The following is a 15,341-nucleotide window of genomic DNA, read 5'->3' as shown; positions in this document are numbered from 1 at the left end:
GGTAGCAGCCCATCTCTCTCCACGGAGAAAATTTTAGATGTGTTGGAGAAAGGTGACATTCCTGATTTCGATTTATCTGAAGATGAAACTGAGGAAGATTCACCGGTTATTTATTTTTAAAAAATATCAGTGTGACCGATAGCCTTCTAAATATTTAATGTACACAAATGTGTACAACGGGTCACAAATGCTATATAAAAACTAAAAATTTATATGACAGTTGAGTCCAGATGTACACATTTGTGCACATAAAATATCTGGAGGACTATGGGTAACAAAAACAAAATTTCAAGCAAAATGGCATCAGAAGACCCCAATGCGTTTAAAAACCACAACAAATAATTTTTTTCAAGCTTAAAAAAAATTCAGGTCTGAAGGGGTTAAGATGAATTGCTTATATTTTGTGTTTCCATCATTGTTCTTCCTCTGTTTAGGTTTACATTAAACATAATTTATTTTCTGTTCTGTTTCGTTTCAGGGTACTATTCCGGATTCCTTGGGAAGATTCCGCAATGTGTTTGATATGGAAATGAAGAAAGAATTAGCGACGTATATTCGACAAATGGATGAAAGTTTTTATGGCTTAACTCGCAGACCACTCATGGATTTAGCTTATGAATTCGCGGAAAAAATGGTATTCATTCCAGATTCAATGCAACTAAGAAGAGAGCAGGAAAAGACTGGCTGCTGAGTTTCTGTAAGAGGCAAAGTCTATCATTACGGACACCGGAACAATATAGTACTGCCAGAGCTGTTGGATTCAACGAAGTCCAATGCAAAAAGTTCTTTGCCAATCTAGAGAGATGCTACAAAGACTCAAAGTTTCCACCAAACAGAATTTTTAATGTAGATGAGACGGGTATTTTGACTGTTCCTAACAAATTACCTAAAGTGTATTCGGGGAAGGATAAACGCCATGTGAGCAAAGTTACATCTGCAGAGCGTGGTGAACTAGTGACATCCGTTTGCTGTGTTAGTGCTTCGGGTATATATATATATTCCTCCTGGGTTAATATTTCCCCGTAAAAGAATGAAGGCAGAATTGTTCTTTGGCGCCCCAACTGGAACTTTACAAATGGTGTCTGATAAAGGGCAAATGACAAGTGAGTTATTTATAACGTGGCTCGAACATTTTACTAACTACGTTAAGCCATCGCCAGACGACCCAGTTCTCCTAATTTTAGATAATCATGTATCTCATTGTTCTCTTGGTGCAGTACTGTTTTGTCGAGCTCACTATATTACTCTTCTATCGATTCCACCTCACGCGAGTTATAAAATGCAGCCACTGGACAAAGGATTTTTCTGCTCATTGAAAAATGCTTATGAGCAAGAAGCTGACAAGTGGCTAACATCTAATCCTGGAAAAGTGGTTACAGTAATGCAAGCTGCCAGGCTTTTCAACGCTGCGTATACAAGAGTAGCAAATGTTCAGAAAGTAGAAAATGCCTTCTCAGCAACTGGCATCTACCCTTTCAATCCTGATATATTTTCCGATGAAGACTTCGCCCCATCAGAGGTAACAAAAATTACAGTCACGGATGATGATAACGCTACTGAGTGCGAGAATCTTTTACCTGTTCAGTCTACAGATAAACATACCAATATGAATGATGACATAATTCAATCATCGTCTCAGACCAGCAAGCATTGTTCTGCATCGTCAAATTCTCCACAGCTCTCAACGTCTGGCAATTTCTGGAATCAGCCCTTCAAAGTCCATTTGCACAGAAGCGTCTCCACGTCAAAGTATTTTTGATGTGAGTCCATTACCAAGAGCTTCGATCACTAAGAAACGAAAATCTAGAGGGAAACAGTTTGAAATATTATCATCATCACCGTACAAGAACAAATAACTGCAGAAGATTACAGAAAACAAAGCGAACACTACCAAGAAAAAGAAAGATTTAGAAAAAGCAAGGTCAAAGTCCAACAAGACTCCAGAGGAAGAACAACTAACAGTTCCAGGACCATCCTCAACCCAATACATACCCGCACTCTTGTCCATTGTCTGCTCTCCTTCCGCTGTAGATAATATTACCTCTTTGTTGTCAGTCATCAGTTTGTTATATCTTTTAGATATACGTCAGGCGGTCAAAAGTGGCATATGTCCAAGTGATTTATCAATTCGTGATCCCGGACCACTTTCACATTCCAGATGGCTCACTTGTGCAAATAAGAGTTCTCAGACTATACATAAGTGAAGCAAATCCTTCAAATGAGTTAAAAACCATAGTGACTTTCATTTTGAAATCTTAGGTACCAGTGTGGTTTGAAATTAAAAACAGCAATACCTTCATAAGTGGACCTATTCATATATATAGAACAATTGAAACATCTCGATACTTGCCTGACAATTTGAAGCAAGTTGTTTCCCCGCCATTGAAAGGAACTCGTTCTTTACCCACCCCGAAAATATTTTAATAACCATGATTTTTGATGAGAGGAAGCACATTAGAGAACTAGGGCTTAGAAGAGTGTTGAAAGCCAGGCAGTCTGATTCGAAAGGAAAAACCATCAGAATATTTCTTACTCCAACTGTACATTTTGAAGCCTCAGATTACATTGACGTGATTGACTGGAGTGAAGCCAAGTATTCTTCTCCACCTCTTCTTCGAAAAGTTTCAAACGACGACATCAACTCTTTCATTCAACGAGGTGAAATACCAGATTGGGATATCAAGAAGTTCCCCTGCCATACGCAAGCCGTGGAGCGATGCGTGAAGCTAGTTACAGAAGTTTCGCTTAAACTATGCGGATCCAAATCAAGAGATGGCTACATTAGAGCAACGTTGAAATCCAGATCTTTGATGCCTGAGCTCAGAACAAAATCTGACTATAAAATCGCTTCAATTTTGTAAGTCTTTCAAAAAAGAAAAACAAATTTAAATATGTAAATATTGTAAATAGTACACACCTTTTATGGCTGGGTGGATGGGAAGAGTGTGGGTGAAACTCGAAGTGCAGCCTCCTCCTCTGGGTTGTTTTTATATATAAAAACAAGTGAAGAGCTGCACATTTGTGTTAGCTTTGGAAATTATATGTCATAATCTTGGAACTCTCTCATTAAAACATAAACATTATAAAACATATTAGAACGCATGTTATTACATCAGCACTATAAGGCATTAAAAATATCGCAGTTTATAATTTTTGATTTTTTTTTAAATACGAACAACAGACATTTTTCTTAAACTTCATGGGCTTTGCGCGATCGGAAGATATTCTCTAAAATCATAAAACAACTGTTTTTATTATTAAATAAGGCATGTTGTAACGTTTTATCACTATAGCGTAAAAAATACGAGAGTATTTTATTTTAATAAAGGTTACGAGAAAATTAAGTTTTTCATGTTTTTAAAAATTTTTCAGACGCATTGCGCGATCGGAAGATATTAACCGATTTCGACACTTCTTTTTTTTATTTTTCAAGTCATCACTAACCACAACTTTTCCGCGGTATAGCAACTCGGAAACTAAAAAAAAAAAAAAGCTTCTTTCGATCCACCCTAATCCATAGCTGTTGAGGTTTGTGACTTGAATTATGATATTCCCGATATCGTTCATATCAAAGTTTAGCATTATCGGCATGAAAGTTTAATGGGAGGGGTGAAAATTAAGAATTTCTAGTTGAAAGATATGAGTGTCTATTCAATAGTTTTTGAGGTCGTTGAAGTGAATAATGACACTCCAGATACCATTAAAGTCCAAGGCTTTATTCTTCGTTAGGGGCAAGTTTATTCATTTGCTTTTGCTGGAAATGGATTCATACTATTTTATTCCGATTCAAATACGTATTCCACTGGGAAAAACTAATCTCAAATATATCTTCGAAATATAAACCCATTCTCTCCGTTGAACACCGCGTATTTCAATTAGTAAACAAACAATTCAAGAAAGAAAAAAAATGAAATGAAATCTTTAAGTTTTACGTCCCATGATTATGCCGGCTAGGCTAAAGGAGATGGTGATTATGAGTAATGAATGAAATGGTGGAATGAAGAAAGTGGGAGGAAACGGGAGAACCCCGAGGAAACCCACGCACACGGTGTTTTTTCACCACAAAGTTTACTTGGCGGGGGCTGGGATCGAACCCGCGACCCCAAGCACCAGAGGTGAACGCTCTACTACTGAACCACTGCGGCCTTAATTCAAGAAAGAATTAGTATATTTAATGGAAATAGACATATGTATTTTTGAATGTTGTATATGAATTGCTAATTCATGCTTTATCTAGTAGAATATGGTGCACCCAGGGCATATTCTGAAGCAATAGACAGAACTATGGAAGGAATATTTTATTTAACTACTGTCAAATTTAGTGTGAAATAGTTTCACAGAATTTATTTCGAGACTATCGAGACGAGACTGAGACCGCTATTTGTGGATCGAAAGGAGACTAATACTGTAAGTAGCCTCGTATTCTCTCGTTTTGATACTAGTCCTACTTCGGGGTTAGTTCTCTGGTAACTGGTTGCGTGGTGCACCTACATAAGAAGTCGTATATTTAAAAGTTTGAGAACTTACCCCACCTCTACTTGACGGATCGTTCTAACTAAAACTATCAGGCCATTTATGTAATTTTGCGTTTAAGCACAGGTACTATGCTTATGCCAATTCTTTTCCTGGAACAGTGAATGAAAAATGTAACAGTTATAATGTTTATCGCGCATAATCCTGTACACATAAAATTCACTAGAGTGTCGGACTCCGTGGCGTAAATAGTTACTGCCTAGGTAAATTCATCAGCGAATTGACGTAACCTTCGACACACGCTTGGGACAGGACCACAGGAGTAACGCTGTTGTCTGCTTGCTCGCTTGCTGTTCTGTATTCTCCTTGGAGCCTAATGTGAAGTTACTATTTTCTCTTTACTTTCAACTGTCTTTGCTATTTCTAATTTAGATGTCTATTATATTAGTGGAATTTTATTCCGTCATGGAAACATATTACATTTCTTTTTAAATGCAAACAAAAAAGTCTATATAGACAAGTTTCCCCATACTCTAGACGTATTGTTCGTGGTGCGTTTTTCTTTTTTTTTTCTTAAATGGTATCCCCATTAGGCCTAATCCACTTGCGTTTGTCACTCAGAATTTCTTTACTGAACTTTTAATTCTCTCACTTCACCGCTTTCTTCATTTTTTTGTAAAATGTTCATTTGGAGGAACAACTTTTCAGTTGCTTGTTTTTATTCTAATGTATGTTCTAAATCGGATCAAATATTAAAACCTCTGGATCACACTTGCTAACAAATTCATTTTTTATGATATCTGTTAATTTTCTAATGATGTTCTTTCATTTGCAAATAAATTTTCCATTACACTCAACAAAATATTCGTGAGCTATTTTGATTGTGTGTAGAAGTTCCTTTGACGAAAATGTTAATGCTCGTTTTGAGATGAATTTTGTCTAGTTACACTGTAATCCCTGAAAAGTTTCTTTGACATAGAGCTGTGAATATTTTGACTTTAAATAGAAAGCTAGCTTCTAAGCTCTAAATTCAAAATTTTATTCTTCAAGATCATGCGTATTAAATGAATATATTTTAACTTCATTTCCATTTTCATCTTCTGGTAAAATTGAGTCAGCAGCTGTACTGTTTAGTGATGTCACCGGGCTTGGCTCCGCTCGGTTCAACTGAGCCATCGAGCCGGCTCTGTTGCGATGAACCATCGGCTTTGTACGGCTCGGCTCAGGTGAGCTATCGTCTCGGTTCGGCTCGACTCAGGTGAGCCAACGGTTCGACCCAGCTTGCTTGCGATGAGCCATCGGCTCAGTTCTGGTCAGTTCAGGTGAGCCATCGGCTCTGCTATGTTTACCCCAACTGAGCCGAGGGCTCGAGCCGGACCTGTTGGCTCGGCTAACTTCTCGACTCGGAGGTGACAGCCGTGAGCCCAGCCACTCGTACCGTTGACAACACTAGTTCCAGGAAACTACGATCTCAACCTTGAAACTCCAATTGCTCATTGACCTACACTCGGTTCGATTTCAAACTCTGAACTGCAACTACGATTCATCCTCCAAACTCCAACAATCAATCAATCTTCGTCAACCTCAACCTCTGAACACCAACTATGAATCGACCTCTACCTCCAGTCTGGAGGTTGAGGTCATATAAGCGTGAGTCCTATGTATGACTGTGTGGGACTGATACAATGCTAACTTGGGTGAAAACTCCCTGGTTTGTAGACCACGACCGAGTATTTATATGCAAGACCGAGACCAAGATCAAGTGTGCAAAAACAATTCCAAGACCAAGTCCGCAAGACACGGGCAAGAATGAGACTAACTTACAAGAGCCTTGCAGTCTTCAAACCTAAATACCTTTATAAATAGACGAAGAATACAAAGGTTTTATGTCTTAAGTTATCATTTTTTAAATTATGTTCTCTGTTTAATCTATGGGGATAGATGGGAGGTTAGGTGAATTTAAGTTCTTCTTAAACAAGAAAAAGTGATAATCGTAATCTTTTGAAATAACCCAACTGAGGAAATAATGATGGGTTTCCTATTGAATTCCCTATGTATATTGATAGAGTTTATCAACCCAAAAATTACTAAGAACGAAACGTATGGTACATGGGGCCCCAAATTGGATAATCAAAAGTTAAACAGGGTCAGGCCATTACTACTTCCAGTGGCGCATTTTATGGACTACCAAAGCTACCGGCGGTAGCTCTAGAATATTGCAAAATAAAGGTATTATAATAAAAAGTAATATATATTGATAATTGTATACTTTAGTATCTTCTTTCAATGATACAAGTTTCTGAGAAATATATAAATTTAGAAACATTCGGTAGTTAATTTGCACAGTGTGTGTCTCGCTACTTAGATGATCTTCGACTGGGCAACACAGCAGAAACCTACCTTCTCTTTCAGCAATAAACGTGTAGTTATCAGCGCATTCTTTTTTCCACCTCCAACAGCAGCTTGCGAACGGGCTGCAGGTATCACCAGTTGCCTACAGAGAAATCGGTTTCTTGGGCGTGTGCAAAAGGTAAAGGAAAGGTAGAGGTCGCTTGGAATTGTCATGGACATCGTGAACTTCGTTCCGTAGCGGTTTGCGTCAAAGCAAAACAAATTCTGTTTTACAGTATTTTGCGATAGTGGAACTACCTGTTATAATTACCTGTTACTTATTTGCGCTACGTTGTGAGGCTTTTACAAACTGAGGCTCCTCCTTCGTTGGCCAATCACCTATTTCAGCGTTCTTTTGCAAACTTTCATTTACTCTAATGGGTAGAGTTACCACTTATCGAAAGCAAAATATAGGAACACTTCACGCAGCACATGAAGCTAGAAATGTACGATCCTTTTTCCGTAATAACTAGTAAGATAAAAATAAGTATTTCTAATAAGCAAATCATATTTATCTATTTGATAAAATATAAGTATGCTCTAAGGTTTTCTGTTATTTTCGTGACTGTATAATAACGTGGAAACTAAACTATAATAATAATAATAATAATAATAATAATAATAATAATAATAATAATAATAATAATAAAACCAATATACGCCGACTTGGTGCTTATGGGCGAAAATCACAGAGCTGCCAAAATTGGAAAGACCTCAATATGTGGGAGAACCTACCAAATAGACTTGGACAACGGGTTGCACAACGGAATTCTCCATCCTTGACACATCAGGACCTGAAAACTGCAATCAGTGGAGAATGGAACAACTTACTCCTGAAATACACGAACTCTATAGTGGATAACATAGCAACTATATGGAATATGCCTTACTGTTCCGCTCAGGACCAGTCGGTATTAATGACAACTAACATTTCATGTTATTAGTCAATTTTTAAAAATTGTGTCTTTCCACAATGACGAATTCCTACCATATTTGATCGATCAATAAAACTAGCATAATATTGGCACTCATATTTTGGCCACTTACTGTACCCTGACTGTTATGAAAATAGTTAAAAATGAATTTGAGGCCCAAATATTACCAACCAGTATGTATCAACCAAAAATTACTCATACTTTGAAAAACAGTCACAATAATAAGGAAGTTACATTTGTATGTATCTTTTCAATAAAAGTATAAGTGCATATGTCCTTTTGTGTAGAAGAATGCATGATATTGTAATTCAATTTCTCCTAGATATTGGGTGATCTGTGATTATCACTTCAGCTCCCCTTACCAGTTCCCCAATTGTCTCACAATGCTTGATCAATACCAGAAAATCTAGCTCAGGATATAGAATCCGATAGTAGGTACGCCAATAGAAACACATTTGTGCAACAAGAAGAGGTTATTTTAAATTCCCATATAGATAAAGAATACTTTTTAGTAGTGATTTAGTATAAACACTTTGTTACGCAGTTAAAAATTGTCAAAGTCAAAATTGGATTCTATTGTTAGAATATAATGTATACACTGGTCTACTAGGAAGCTAAACATCATTTAGACTGGTAGCACTTTGTTTTGAATATCCAAGATGGCATCGGTAGTGACATTTACACAACATCGTAAAGGTAATAGGATAAACTTTGAAAGCAATCAAGCATTTAGGAATGGGCACGAGCGAGTTTTGTTAGAAACTCGACTCGACCTGAAAGATACATCTTTGAGCTCGACTCGAAAAATTTCCTCCAACTCGACTCGAATTTAGATCCAGTTTCGAGTCAAGTCGAGCCAAATCGAGCTGAATCCTATTTGTAGTTTCAAGCAACCTATATAGTCAATATAATTGCCAATAATATAATTAGACCGACAATATAATTAGACTACTACCACCACTACTACTACAACTTATTATTATTGTTATTATTAGAACAGGGTTTTTAATCATGAAAGATAGGCGATTTGTATCTGAATACTAAAAACTAGTTGACTGCCGATCTCCGTTGTGGAAAAGTCTAAATCTTCAGGAGGCAAGGACATTGTTCACGAGGTTCTGGGTTTGAGTTACGGAGGACGAAGTATATGGGCTCACGCCAAACATTGTTAAAAGTTACAGAAAGCTGGCCAAACATGTTCAAAACTGCTCGTCCCGGGTTTATGGTTCTCAATGGCTCGCCACACAGCCGATGGACTCGTTTAAACGAAGCTGGCTCGAGCCGATGGCTCATCTAAGCTGATTCAGTGGCTCATCCCAACTGCGTCAGCTAGAGCCTGCGGCTCATCTGAAGCGAGTCGATGGCTCGTCTCAAGCGTGCCGGGAGCTCCTCCGTGGCTAAGCGGTTAGCGTACGCGCCTTTGGCGTGGAAGGCCCGGATTCGATTCCCGGCGGGAGCTCATGTGGTTCGGATTCCACGTTAATCAGTAGAACCACGTCTCATATAGCCTCGCTGCTGAACGGGACGTTAAACTCAAAATCAACTCAATCAATCAACTCAAGCGTGCCGGCTTAAGCATCGCCTCAATTGAGACGAGCCGATGGCTCATCTCAACCCAGCCGGTTGACATCACTACCCGGATGGGCTCCTGCTTGGGTTCAAAACTTCGATCGTACAAGTCTCAGCCTTGATGTTAAGAAATACAGTATATACTTATTATATTGGTGCTCATGCCATTTGAGGCTGTCTCGTTATAAAAATATATTGTCTCATTGTCGAGACGAAAAGAGATGCGAATAGTGTCCCCTGTCATGAGCAACTGTAGATATATTCCACATTACTGCTTACATTTCTCACTGATTTCGCTTTTGAGTCTACTCAGGCCATGATTTCAAAACAAGTTAAAAAGAGCTAAAGAGCGAGCCATTTATCAAACTCGACACTACTCGAAACTCGACCTGGAAAAAAGTAACTCGACTCGAGAAAATTACCTTTGACTCCACTGGAAACTCGGGTCGAGTTTTATTTCAACTCGTGTCGATCCCGACAAGCATTACTAGCGAAGGGGAGCTGATGTGATGACCACGTACTTCCCCTATACGAATGTCAAAGCATAATAATAGGGTCTGCTCTTATTCACTCTTGTGCCACAGATTTTACATTATTATTATTATTATTATTATTATTATTATTATTATTATTATTATTATTATTATTATTATTATTATTATTATTTCACACAGAAAATTTATCTGTTACGTGTGCTAATCCTCAGGTCACTCAGCATTTCAATATGTACAAAATGTAATTTATAACTATATAACCCATCACCAAGTAAGACCTTGAAGTATTTGAGATGCAAAGGGCCCTTTCTAGGTTTGAAACTGAGCATAAACATTTTCTAAGGTGGTAGTGAGTTAGCTGGGAACTGAATGAATACACTGAACAGTGAGGTTGCAGCAGAAAGACCATACGCACCAACTTCTTCTTGCCAGTGTCACAATTATCATTCATTCATTTGTTCTTCTTGGAGAAGACTAGCACAATGTCTGTTGTACACCTGTGATGTAGACAGGGTTTAAAACCTGTTTAAGTATCTCGCACCAATTCCTCGCACACCGCTAAAAGGGATATAAACAGACACTACCTTGTTGCAAATCCAATGCCAATAACCTGATGGATAAACGCCTGTGTTCTTGCACCTGCCTTTGCATCTCGAATTGGCACCCATAAACAGTGTTTCAGACAACATTATCCGTTCTTGAATGGTTTATTGATCTTTATGCAATTCAGAGACACAAATTGATGATTTGTTCTTTGTGACAAGAATACAACATTTATAGAGATATATGTTGAAATAAAAGCTATAAAACTCAAAGATTTCTCAAAAGCTATAAATTTCAAGACTGTAAAAGCTGAAACACATCGGTTTTCATTTCTTCGTTCAAACGTATAACTCATTAAAATCAAATTTCTTTTAAAAATTGCTTGTTGACACCGCCTCAAGAATTTTCTTTATGATGCAACTAGGGGTGAATGAGTTTTCGTTACGATTTGTAGATATTAGCTTGAGTCTGTTGACGCGCCGTGTTATTAAAACTCCGTCAAACTGTCCTCTGTTGGTAGCTATGCGCCCCACGAATCCCGAGATAATGCGAAACTACAAAATAAAATTTGGCGACTACAAAGTTTAGGCACAGTATGGAACTGTCTAAAAATGGTTATTACTTTAAAGAAATTGATAGTGACAACCTACCTCCATAGGAAAGAAAGGAATGTATTCTTTGATCCGACAAGACGTTTGCAAACGAAATATCTCTCCCTCTTCATCTTTGTAAACGGAACCCAATCGGTATTACAAAGAAAATTTCATTTACCTTATTTCTCCCTTATTCCCCCTATATGTTTAACCCTTTGGGGAACCCATAGTCCAATTAGTACTATACGGGTGTTTCATGGTACATTGCGTTATAATTCTTCTGTTTGAGCTTTTTCGTCCGTTTTTTTTTTTTGTTTTCCAAGTCCATAGGCAATGTAGAAGACATTACGTACGGTTTCACACCTTTCCGCTTCCAGACATAGGAGGTGATGACGTCATAATTTTAAAATATATATTTTCCCTTATGAAGCCTATGTTCATGATTTTTTGGCGGGCTTATTTTTGCACGTCGAAGATTGAAATTTCGCACAAACATTCAGTGCACCGAGTAGAATTTATCAGATTTTTTCTCAGATTTCTGTGTTAAAACAGGGGGGATCCAGAGAGGCTAAAAGTTGAAAAAAGGATATTTTTACCCAAAAAATCCCGTTTTTCCTCATTTTTCCGCCTTAGATACATGATGGAGTCATACGTTAGTCATACCATGTGAAAGACAGTTCTATGCTGAAGAGAATGGTGTGCAAATCATGATCTTAGGGTAATTAGCGATGTGTCAGGGAATATTTATCAAAATATACTTCTCTACAGGGGAATATGTGACAGTTTCTGAATTTTTTTGGCGTTCTTATTTTTGGACGAAGAAGATTGAAATTGTGCACAAACATTCAGTCCAACGAGTAGTATTTACCAGATTTTTTCAGATTTCTGCGTTGAAACAGGGGGTCCAGAGGGGCTAAAAGTTGATAAAAGGGATATTTTTACCCAAAAATCCCGTTGTTCGTAATTTTCTCGCCTTAGATACATGATGGAGACACGTGAGTCATACCGTCTCAAAGGCAGTTCCATTCTGAAGAGAATGACTGTCGAATTATTATCCTCGGGTAATTAGAGATGTCTGATGGGATTTTTATCAAAATATAATTCTGTATAGGGAAAAATGGGACATGATCGGTATATTTTTTGCGAGCTTATTTTTTCACGTAGAAGATTCAACTTTTGCACAAACATTCAGTCCACCAAGTAGTATTTACCAGTTTTTTTCGATTTCTGCGTTAAAACAGTGGGGTCCAGAGGAGCAAAAGTTGAAAAGAGGGATATTTAGAGCAAAAAATCCCTTTCTTCGCGATGTTCCCGCCTTACATACATGATGGAAACACGTGAGTTTTACCGCCTGAAAGGCAGTTCTATTTTGAAAAGAATGATGGTCGAATTATTATCCTAGGATAATTAGAGATGTCTCAGGAAATTTTTTCCCTGAGATCATGGTGTTTTGCGGTAATTTGGGGCATTGTGGGGATTCTTGATAAAATTTCTCCCGCCCTTACTGTTCAAGATAGAAACTTGAAATTTGGTGCACACATTTAGTTTACCAAGTACTATTTATAAGATATTTCAGATCTCTAAGTTCACACAGAGCCGCTGCAGAGGGGCCCAAAGTGTGAGAAAAAAATTCCTTCCGAAATTTTCCGTTTGACATAAATTTTCCCTCTTCTGGTATATGATATGTGCATGCAAGTCCTACCATTTGAAAGCCAGCTTCATTCTGCAGGGAATGAGGTATGAACCATGATCCTAGGTTAAATAGTGACGATGCAGTAGCTGCTTGACTGAAAGTTTAAAAAATACCCCAAGAACCCAGGATCCCCAAAGGGTTAGTAAATAAATATTTTATATAAATGCACTGCACATCCATTTGTAAATATAGTTTACTGTTGAGACGTGGTTAAGTTGTGGGTATTTCTCGTAGTTTAAAAACTTGTGTTTTAACGTGTTTCTTTTGTGCTTTTTTCTGTTTATCAAGAGGAGATATCATATTCAAGTAAGTTTTATATTGTTATTGTTTTGCTGTATATTTGTATTGAGAGTGGAGGCAACACCCAGGAAATTTACATACATTTAACTGTTCGACACAAACCTATTTGCACAAGGATTGAAGCGGGAACCCTTTAGAAAATTGAGACACATTCCGCCTTATGCAGAGTCGTTTTGACAAATGATTAGCGCCATGCTAAACGCCCGACTTCTGCAGGAAGCATATGTAAGTCGAACGCTTTAGTATGGCACTAATCACAGGTCGGAAGGACTCTGCATATGGCTCATTGTCTTTCTTATGAAAATAATTAACGTGGTGTAGAATTGAAGTATGAACTCCCACCCCACCGTAGAAAACTCTGACACTGAGCCATTATGTTTTTAAACCAAGGGAAATCACCTTTGTATTAGCGGGCTCCCCACGAACGAGAGATATTTGCTTTAGAAAAGATTACTTGTGAGCGCTAGCGTTATCTATGTTTTAGTTTCGTATTGTTACACGCTTAATTCAAACTATATTGTTTGAACAGTACATCTTTTCTAGGTTTTGTGGAGAACCTAATCAAGGAAGACTGAAGGGTGAAACTATTGTTTTTATTATTATAACTAGGAATATGTGAAAATCTAAAACTTCATCATACTTTTCTAAGAATATTGAAATAGTTACGAAAAGAAGTTAGTCAGTCCTTTTAGAAAATTCTTCGTGATGTGACTTAAGAGTCGCCAATGATAGAGTTCATAGTTTAATGGGAAATCAAGTGTGAATTAGATTAATTATCCATTTTGCTTGCGAAAGAGGTTAGTTTTTTAAGAAAAGCATGGTGATGTGGCCGCCAATGACGGAGTTCATAGTTTATTTCAGACGCAAGTGTATTAAATTTGTCGGTCTCTTTTAAAAATGTTTGTTGACCTTTCTTAAGAACCCCCACTGATGCAGTTCATAGTTTACGGCAGAAACCAAGTGTGGAATTTGTCTGATTTTTTTATAACTGAAAGGGAGATTAAACAAAATTCCGTAGTGTCAATATGTTTCACTTTTTTTTTTTTAATTTTTAATGGATTTGTATGGAAACATTGTTCCTCTGGGTGATAATTATCTGGTTTCGTTTCTTTTTCTTAATTATTCAATGAACAATTTTTAATTTTGTGATTTACTAAAAAGTGTTGAAATGTAAATATAGAGGTTTCAGTGTCAGTGAAGCAGTTTCGCGAGATAGATTCGATTATTGTAAATTTTGCGTTGCGTTTGCGTTTAGGTAGATGTGCAGAATTTCCTGTAGATGTGTGGAACTTTCCCACAGTTAGACTCGAAAGAGAGAACCACGTTTGTTTATTTTTGATCATAGAACTATACGGTAGGCACCCCCTTTGGATTTGCGTTAGAATAGCATAGGCATCGCATATCTTGAGAAGGTAACGAATATCCATTTGTTTTCCAAGACATGAGGAATAAAGGTTTGTAATTTAGTAATAAAAATTGATGATAGATAATGTGTTATGGATTGTTTGTCTTTGGACAAGCATTGGTGAGAAACGCTTTGAAAATGTAAAAAATATTCCATTGCGTATTTTAAACATATGGGATGGTATTCAGAGAGAATTCGTTAATCTTTGGTTAGTCACAGGCTTGTTACATATTAGCTCTTTACTAAGGTAGGTACAATGCCTTGAATACTACTAAAAAGCTGATTTGAGTATGATTAACCCCAATACATCGAGTGAGAAAAATAAATATTGCAACTACAGAAAAGTAAATGATCGCAAACGTACTCTGTAAAAGAAAAATGAAAATACATGAAATACAAACCATTGTGTTCCACGTTAAACCATGGGTAAAACATTAGCCTCTGCTTTAGAGTAATTAGTCATATCGAATTTGATTAATACAATTTTGATAAGCATACGTTAGTAAGGTCATAGTATGGTTTTAACACGGTTTTAACTCTGCATAAGGCCAATGTAATCTTGTTACGCTTAGTTTTACAATATGAAAGAAAACGTAAGAAGAGCAGCCATTCATCGTTTTAAGAGAGGGACTTTACCCTTGCTTTAAAGAGTAAGTCCCCCTAGACTTTCCCATCACTGAACGCTATTTGTTTTATATTTGGTTTCCATAAAGCGAACACTTCTCGTTTCGCACTGAGAAGAGGAGACTATGCCCGTGGCAAAACTGCATTCTCCCGTAGACTTTTCCATTACTGAACGCTATTTTCTTTTTGCTAGATGAATTCCCCAAAGCGAACACTTCTTGTCTCGCACTGAGAGATGGGGACTTTACCCTTATTTGTTAGATAGTATCCCTAGGCTTTGCTTCACCAAAGAACATTCACTCCATTTTTTTGGTATTAGGG

This window comes from Thermobia domestica, chromosome 7, assembly GCF_964235325.1.
Source record: "Thermobia domestica chromosome 7, izTheDome1.hap1.1, whole genome shotgun sequence".
Lineage (NCBI taxonomy): Eukaryota > Metazoa > Arthropoda > Insecta > Zygentoma > Lepismatidae > Thermobia > Thermobia domestica.
The sequence above is the reverse complement of the archived record's forward strand: the minus strand, read 5'-3'. Positions refer to the sequence as shown.